Source organism: Dipteris shenzhenensis, chromosome 11 (genome assembly GCF_047967505.1).
Source record: "Dipteris shenzhenensis isolate YYH24624 ecotype China chromosome 11, Dip_SZ_1.0, whole genome shotgun sequence".
In the NCBI taxonomy this organism is placed as follows: Eukaryota; Viridiplantae; Streptophyta; class Polypodiopsida; order Gleicheniales; family Dipteridaceae; genus Dipteris; species Dipteris shenzhenensis.
The window spans coordinates 48,670,482-48,679,704 of NC_141606.1; the positions used below are offsets into that span (position 1 = coordinate 48,670,482).

The 9,223-nt window shown below is 41.6% G+C and overlaps 2 non-coding genes across 2 annotated transcripts; both read left to right on the forward strand.

Moving 5' to 3' along the window:
* The first annotated feature begins 1,521 nt into the window (after positions 1 to 1,521).
* TRNAT-UGU (transfer RNA threonine (anticodon UGU)) lies at positions 1,522 to 1,593 on the forward strand. The gene has a single exon. It is a non-coding gene; the product is annotated as a tRNA-Thr (tRNA).
* A 5,908-nt stretch (positions 1,594 to 7,501) lies between these two features.
* On the forward strand, positions 7,502 to 7,573 carry TRNAT-UGU (transfer RNA threonine (anticodon UGU)). The gene has a single exon. It is a non-coding gene; the product is annotated as a tRNA-Thr (tRNA).
* Positions 7,574 to 9,223: the final 1,650 nt, after the last annotated feature.

The following is a 9,223-nucleotide window of genomic DNA, read 5'->3' on the forward strand; positions in this document are numbered from 1 at the left end:
CACCATGACTACCCGCAAAAAGAAGTATCTTCTGGTAGCCACTCAGTATGTCACTAAATGGGCTGAAGCTATCGCCCTCCCCGCTGCAAATGGCAAGGCAGTTTCAAATTTCATATTTGAACGTATCTGCACAAGGTTTGGGACACCCATGGAAATAGTATCTGACCATGGGAGTCCATTCTTAAATGAAGCAATGGAGTTGCTCATGGATCGCATGGGTATTGATCATCGCACTTCTAGCATCTATTATCCAGCATCCATGGGACAAATGGAGCAGACCAATGGCCTCCTTTGTAAATCCATGGAAAAAATGGCCACATGGAACAGGAGCCAGTGGGATCAGAAGGTCACTGAAGCTGTGTGGGCTTATAACATCACTCATAAAACGTCTACAAGTCACACTCCTTGTGAGTTGGTGTACGGTACTGAGGCAGTTTTACCCCTAGAGATAGAGATTCCGGCCTTGAGATTGGCACAAGAACAAAAGATGACAGAAGATGAACAGGTAGAGGCCAAGTTGGTACAACTTGAGAAGTTAGATCAGTATATAAAGGATCGTCTGATCTATAGTTTATGAACATATAAAGGATCGTCTGATCTCATGACCAGTATGCAAGGCACTCCGGTGTTGAGTTACGGAAGGACAACCAAAAAACAATGAATGGCGACCGTCTACTCTTTCGTTATTTGTTCTTTGGAAAAGGAGAGCACACACCATTTCCTGAGCACCATTTCCTGAGCATCACTTCTCAATAGATATGAGGGATTTGCCGAGCCGCATCTGAGCCGCTGAGGCCGCCTCAGATGCGGCGGTTTTCTTCAAATTCTAATGTGCGCCCAGACAATGACTTTCTCAAATTCCTGGCGTGGTGGAAAATTAAATGGGCGGTGAATCCAATCTATGACGCTGCCTTTACCTTGAGGCCTACAAGAAACAACGGAAATGGGACTTTCATGATCGTTCAGCACAAGAAACAACGGAAATGGGACTTTCATGATCGTTCAGCACAAGCCACAACCCATCGCCCACGCCTAAGATGCGATGACCCTCTGCTGGCTTCCATTCGTTTGGGAAATCTCCCATTGACGTCCAGCGATTTTGCGACTTCTCGTACCAGAAAATCTCTGTAGACATAAATTTCAAAGCATACAGCTCATTGTTCACAGTTGCCACTGTCGGAGGCTCGAGTACCCACTCTGAGGCTGCTAGTTCAACAGGCCACATTTCCGGCACCAACTTCCAAACACCAGTGCTGGCGTCGAAGGCCTCCCCAGAATTTTGACAACGGCCTTCAAGCAAACCGCCTATCACGTCATCACAAAACCCGAGCATACATCTCGCTTCTCATTCATATCCGACAACATTTCCCACTGTTGTGTCCTGAGCTTCAACCTCTCGGCACTCTTATACGAGTCGGAGGTAGTAAAGAGCAATGCAAGTAATGCAAAATCAGTTGGTTTGAATCTCTGGTACAAACATTTCTTTATATACTCAACTTTACAATATCACTTCAATTTTCGGCTTCCATAGCACAGTGGTAGTGCACTCGCCTTGTAAGCGGAAGGTCGCGAGTTCAAACCTCGCTGGAAGCTTCTAGCATTTTGGTTATATTCTTCGCCCTGTGTTTAAGTGACTTGATATATTCATAATACATGAAATCTCCCTTTCTATATTTCTATATTCCTGGTCGTCTCAATCTTTCAATAGACCATCACTCCTCGTTTGTTAAGTGACTTGATGTGTTCATAATACATGAAATCTCCCTTTGTATATTCCTGGTCATCTCAATCTTTCAATAGACCATCACGGCATCTCAATCTTTCAATAGACCATCACGGCAAGTCGCTTTGTTAAGCGACTTGATCGGCACTAGTTTGTTAAGCGACTTGATGTGTTCATGGTTTCTTCGACAACTATGCTCGAGAGGGCCCTTAATTTTGGGCACATTATCAACTTGCATGACTTTCAAAGATCAAAGATGAAGAATTCAATCCTCGCAGGAGCTCCTAGAATTTTGGTTATACTCTTCCCCCTGCACATCCTTTTGGGTCGACAATGAAATCGTGAAAAGCTCACTCAAAGGATTCGCTGTGCTTTGACCGCTATTCCTGGTCGTCTCAATCTTTCAATAGACCATCACGGCACTCGTTTGTTAAGCAACTTGATGTGTTCATAATACATGAAATCTCCCTTTTTATATTCCTGGTCATCTTAATCTTTCAATAGACCATCACGGCACTCGTTTGTTAAGCAACTTGATGTGTTCATAATACATGAAATCTCACTTAAAAAGGACTCTCTTGATGGTTGCTTTGACAACCATGCTCCAGAGAGCCCTTAATTTTGAGCACATTATCAACTTGCATGACTTTCAAAGATCAAACATGAAGAATTCAATCCTCACTGGGAGCTCCTAGAATTTTGGTTATACTCTTCGCTGTGCTTTGACCGCTATTCCTGGTCGTCTCAATCTTTCAATAGACCATCATGGCACTCGTTTGTTAAGCAACTTGATGTGTTCATAATACATGAAATCTCCCTTTTTATATTCCTGGTCATCTTAATCTTTCAATAGACCATCACGGCACTCGTTTGTTAAGCAACTTGATGTGTTCATAATACATGAAATCTCACTTAAAAAGGACTCTCGTGATGGTTGCTTTGACAACCATGCTCCAGAGAGCCCTTAATTTTGAGCACATTATCAACTTGCATGACTTTCAAAGATCAAACATGAAGAATTCAATCCTCACTGGGAGCTCCTAGAATTTTGGTTATACTCTTCGCCCTGCACATCCTTTTGGGTCAACAATGAAATCGTGAAAAGCTCACTCAAAGGATTCGTTGTGCTTTAACCGCTATTCCTGGTCGTCTCAATCTTTCAATAGACCATCACGGCACTCGTTTGTTAAGCGACTTGATGTGTTCATAATACATGAAATCTCCCTTTTTTTATTCCTGGTCATCTCAATCTTTCAATAGGCCATCACGGCACTCGTTTATTAAGTGAATTGATGTGTTCATAATACATGAAATCTCACTTAAAAAGGACTCTCTTGATGGTTGCTTTGACAATATGCTCCAGAAAGCCCTTAATTTTGAGCACATTATCAATCCTCGCTGGGAGCTCCTAGAATTTTGGTTATACTCTTCGCCCTGCACATCCTTTTGGGTCAACAATGAAATCGTGAAAAGCTAACTCAAAGGATTCGCTGTGCTTTAACCGCTATTCCTGGTCGTCTCAATCTTTCAATAGACCATCACGGCACTCATTTGTTAAGCGACTTGATGTGTTCATAATACCTGAAATCTCCCTTTTTGTATTCCTGGTCGTCTCAATCTTTGAATAGGCCATCACGGCACTCGTTTGTTAAGCGACTTGATGTGTTCATAATACATGAAATCTCACTTAAAAAGGACTCTCTTGATGGTTGCTTTCACAACTATGCTCCAGAGAGCCCTTAATTTTGAGCACATTATCAACTTGCATGACTTTCAAAGATCAAACCTGAAGAATTCCATCCTCGCTGGGAGCTCCTAGAATTTTGGTTATACTCTTCACCCTGCACATCCTTTTAGGTCGACAATGAAATCGTGAAAAGCTCACTCAAAGGATTCGCTGTGCTTTAATCGCTATTCCTAGTCGTCTCAATCTTTCAATAGACCATCACGGCTCGTTTGTTAAGTGACTTGATGTGTTCATAATACATGAAATCTCCCTTTTTATGTTCCTGGTCGTCTCAATATTTGAATAGACCATCACGGCACTCGTTTGTTATGCAACTTGATGTGTTCATAATACATGAAATCTCACTTTAAAAGGACTCTCTTGATGGTTGCTTTGACAACTATGCTCCAGAGAGCCCTTAATTTTGAGCACATTATCAATCCTCGCTGGGAGCTCCTAGAATTTTGGTTATACTCTTCGCCCTACACATCCTTTTGGGTCGACAATGAAATCATGAAAAGCTCACTCAAAGGATTCGTTGTGCTTTAACCGCTATTCCTGGTCGTCTCAATCATTCAATAGACCATCACGGCACTCATTTGTTAAGCGACTTGATGTGTTCATAATACATGAAATCTCCCTTTTTATATTCCTGGTCGTCTCAATCTTTCAATAGACCATCACGGCACTCGTTTGTTAAGCGACTTGATGTGTTCATAATACATGAAATCTCACTTAAAAAGGACTCTCTTCATGGTTTCTTTGACAACTATGCTCCAGAGAGCCCTTAATTTTGAGCACATTATCAACTTCCATGACTTTCAAAGATCAAAGATGAAGAATTCAATCCTCCCTGGGAGCTCCTAGAATTTTGGTTATACTCTTCGCCCTACACATCCTTTTGGGTCGACAATGAAATCGTAAAAAGCTCACTCAAAGGATTCGCAGTGCTTTAACCGCTATTCCTGGTCGTCTCAATCTTTCAATAGACCATCACGGCACTCGTTTGTTAAGCGACTTCATGTGTTCATAATACATGAAATCTCCCTTTTTATATTCCTGGTCGTCTCAATCTTTCAATAGACCATCATGGCACTCGTTTGTTAAGCGACTTGATGTGTTCATAATACATGAAATCTCACTTAAAAAGGACTCTCTTGATGGTTGCTTTGACAACTATGCTCCAGAGAGCCCTTAATTTTTAGCACATATATGACATACCCGGCTTCCATAGCCCAGTGGTAGTGCACTCACCTTGCAAGCAGAAGGTCGCGAGTTCAATACTCGCTGGGAGCTCCTAGAATTTTGGTTATACTCTTCGCCCTGCACATCCTTTTGGGTCAACAATGAAATCGTGAAAAGCTCACTCAAAGGATTCACTGTGCTTTAACCGCTATTCCTAGTCGTCTCAATCTTTCAATAGACCATCACGGCACTCGTTTGTTAAGCGACTTGATGTGTTCATAATACATGAAATCTCCCTTTTTATATTCCTGGTCATCCCAATCTTTCAATAGACCATCACGGCACTCGTCTGTTAAGCGACTCGATGTGTTCATAATACATGAAATCTCACTTAAAAAGGACTCTCTTGATGGTTGCTTTGACAACTATGCTCCAGAGAGCCCTTAATTTTGAGCACATTATCAACTTGCATGGCTTTCAAAGATCAAACATGAAAAATTCAATCCTCACTGGGAGCTCCTAGAATTTTGGTTATACTCTTCGCCCTACACATCCTTTTAGGTCGACAATGAAATCGTGAAAAGCTCACTCAAAGGATTCACTGTGCTTTAATCGCTATTCCTGGTCGTCTCAATCTTTCAATAGACCATCACGGCACTCGTTTGTTAAGCGACTTGATGAGTTCATAATACATCAAATCTCCCTTTTTATATTCCTGGTCGTCTCAATCTTTCAATAGACCATCACGGCACTCGTTTGTTAAGCGACTTGATGTGTTCATAATACATGAAATCTCACTTTAAAAGGACTCTCTTGATGGTTACTTTAACAACTATGCTCCAGAGAGCCCTTAATTTTGAGCACATTATCAATCCTCGCTGGGAGCTCCTAGAATTTTGGTTATACTCTTCGCCCTACACATTCTTTTGGGTCAACAATGAAATCGTGAAAAGCTCACTCAAAGGATTCGTTGTGCTTTGACCGCTATTCCTCGTCGTCTCAATCTTTCAATAGACCATCACGCCACTCATTTGTTAAGCGACTTAATGTGTTCATAATACATGAAATCTCCCTTTTTATATTCCTGGTCGTCTCAATCTTTCAATAGACCATCACGGCACTCGTTTGTTAAGCGACTTGATGTGTTCATAATACAAGAAATCTCACTTAAAAAGGACTCTCTTGATGGTTTCTTTGACAACTATGCTCCAGAGAGCCCCTAATTTTGAGCACATTATCAACTTGCATGACTTTCAAAGATCAAAGATGAAGAATTTAATACTCACCGGGAGCTCCTAGAATTTTGGTTATACTCTTCGCCCTGCACATCCTTTTGGGTCGACAATGAAATCATGAAAAGCTCACTCAAAGGATTCGTTGTGCTTCAACTGCTATTCCTGGTCATCTCAATCTTTCAACAGGCCATCACGGCACTCGTTTGTTAAGCAACTTGATGTGTTCATAATACATGAAATCTCCCTTTTTATATTCCTGGTCGTCTCAATCTTTCAATAGACCATCATGGCACTCGCTTGTTAAGCGACTTGATGTGTTCATAATACATGAAATCTCACATAAAAAGGACTCTCTTGATGGTTTATTTCACAACTATGCTCCAGAGAGCCCTTAATTTTGAGCAAATATATGACATACCCTGCTTCCATAGCACAGTGGTAGTGCACTCGCCTTGTAAGCGGAAGGTCGCGAGCTCAATCCTGGCTGGGAGCTCCTAGAATTTCAGTTATACTCTTCGCCCTGCACATCCTTTTGGGTCGACAATGAAATCGTGAAAAGCTCACTCAAAGGATTCACTGTGCTTTAACTGCTATTCCTGGTCATCTCAATCTTTCAATAGACCATCACGGCACTCGTTTGTTAAGCGACTTGATCTGTTCATAATACACGAAATCTCCCTTCTTATAGTCCTGGTCGTCTCAATCTTTCAATAGACCATCACGGCACTCGTTTATTAAGCGACTTGATGTGTTCATAATAAATGAAATCTCACTTAAAAAGGACTCTCTTGATGGTTGCTTTGACAACTATGCTCCAAAAGGCCCTTAATTTGGAGCACATTATCAATCCTCGCTCGGAGCTCCTAGAATTTTGGTTATACTCTTCGCCCTGCACATCCTTTTGGGTCGAAAATGAAATCGTGAAAAGCTCACTCAAAGGATTCGCTGTGCTTTAACCGCTATTCCTAGTCATCTCAATCTTTCAATAGACCATCACGGCACTCGTTTGTTAAGCGACTTGATGTGTTCATAATACATGAAATCTCCCTTTTTATATTCCTGGTCGTCTCAATCTTTCAATAGACCATCACGGCACTCGCTTGTTAAGCGACTTGATGTGTTCATAATACATGAAATCTAACTTAAAAAGGACTCTCTTGATGGCTGCTTTGACAACTATGCTCCAGAGAGCCCTTAATTTTGAGCACATTATCAACTTGCATGACTTTCAAAGATCAAACATGAAGAATTCAATCCTTGCTGGGAGCTCCTAGAATTTTGGTTATACTCTTCGCCCTGCACATTCTTTTGGGTCAACAATGAAATCGTGAAAAGCTCACTCAAAGGATTCGTTGTGCTTTAAGCGCTATTCCTGGTCGTCTCAATCTTTCAATAGACCATCACGGCACTCGTTTGTTAAGCGACTTGATGTGTTCATAATACATGAAATCTCCCTTTTTATATTCCTGGTCGTCTCGAATCTTTCAATAGACCATCATGGCACTCGTTTGTTAAGCGACTTGATGTGTTCTTAATACATGAAATCTCACTTAAAAAGGACTCTCTTGATGGTTGCTTTGACAACTATGCTCCAGAGAGCCCTTAATTTTGAGCACATATATGACATATGCGGCTTCCATAGCGCAGTGGTAGTGCACTCGCCTTGTAAGCGGAAGGTCGCGAGTTCAATCCTCGCTAGGAGCTCCTAGAATTTTGGTTATACTCTTCGCCCTGCACATCCTTTTGGGTCGACAATGAAATCGTGAAAAGCTCACTCAAAGGATTCACTGTGCTTTAACCGCTAATCCTGGTCGTCTCAATCTTTCAATAGACCATCACGACACTCGTTTGTTAAGCGACTTGATGTGTTCATAATACATGAAATCTCCCTTTTTATATTCCTGGTCATCTCAATCTTTCAATAGACCATCACGGCACTCATTTGTTAAGCGACTTGATGTGTTCATAATACATGAAATCTCACTTAAAAAGGACTCTCTTGATGGTTGCTTTGACAACTATGCTCCAAAGAGCCCTTAATTTTGAGCACATTATCAACTTGCATGACTTTCAAAGATCAAACATGAAGAATTCAATCCTCGCTCGGAGCTCCTAGAATTTTGGTTATACTCTTCGCCCTGCACATCCTTTTCGGTCGACAATGAAATCGTGAAAAGCTCACTCAAAGGATTCGCTGTGCTTTACTCGCTATTCCTGGTTGTCTCAATCTTTCAATAGACCATCACGGCACTCGTTAGTTAAGCGACTTGATGTGTTCATAATACATGAAATCTCCCTTTTTATATTCCTGGTCGTCTCAATCTTTCAATAGACCATCACGGTACTCGTTTGTTAAGCGACTTGATGTGACCCTTTGCTCTGATCTTCTCACCACCCTCCCTAACTCTAGTAACGTCCTTTGTACATTTCCTAAAATCCATGCTAACCACTATTCCTTATAAGACATGCCTCTTTGCCCATGCATCACAACACTTCTTTCTAATACAAGGATTCCAATCTCACCATCTAGTAACACCAAAGTTTTTCCCACCACTTGAAAATCTTTCTCTTGAGGATTATCAAATTGCTAAATCCATTTATCCTCCCCTTCCTCCACCTCCTACCAACATCCCTCCTCTCTCCTTCTCTCATTCACTACTTGCTTTTACCTCATGTATGTCCCCTATAACCTCTTCCTCTCCGCCCACGACCACATATCCCTTAGATCTCTAATGCATTTTCAATGGAAGGTGGCAACAATGATTACAACAATTAGCACAATTGATTAATCCAAACCGAACACCCACATGGGAGTTGAATATGGAAACAACTAGGATTCCACTACCGGGTAATACCATAGGTGACTTCAGGAGGCAATACCTAGACATGCAGTCGAGAGGAGGATGGGATCTCCATGAACATTCGCCAAGCATAGATTACTCCAGACATAAGCAACAAATTGGAACCACAACTAGCATGGCCTAGGCCTAAGTTGCTCAAGAAAAGTACCTCCTTGAGTGCTTACTAGTAGCACCATCATCCTTTCAAGCACATCCCACATTCAAAGCGGCACCCCGTCGCTACAAATGGGATGCCAATCGACATGATCCAGATAAGGAAGATGCACCTCACAATTGTCCCTTCATAAATAGATACTCCAAGGTCCAATGGACAAGCCAAGAAACACTGACCAGAGCTTTGAACAAACATGCATCAGAGATGCAAGGAAGCTATGTCACATAGAAATTCTCACTCAGAGTTCAGGGGGGACTCCCAAGGTTTACTTCATGATGTGGATGAGAAATTTGCAAATGGGATTGTCTATGTTGATTTGTGGTTGCTTAAATCTCCCAC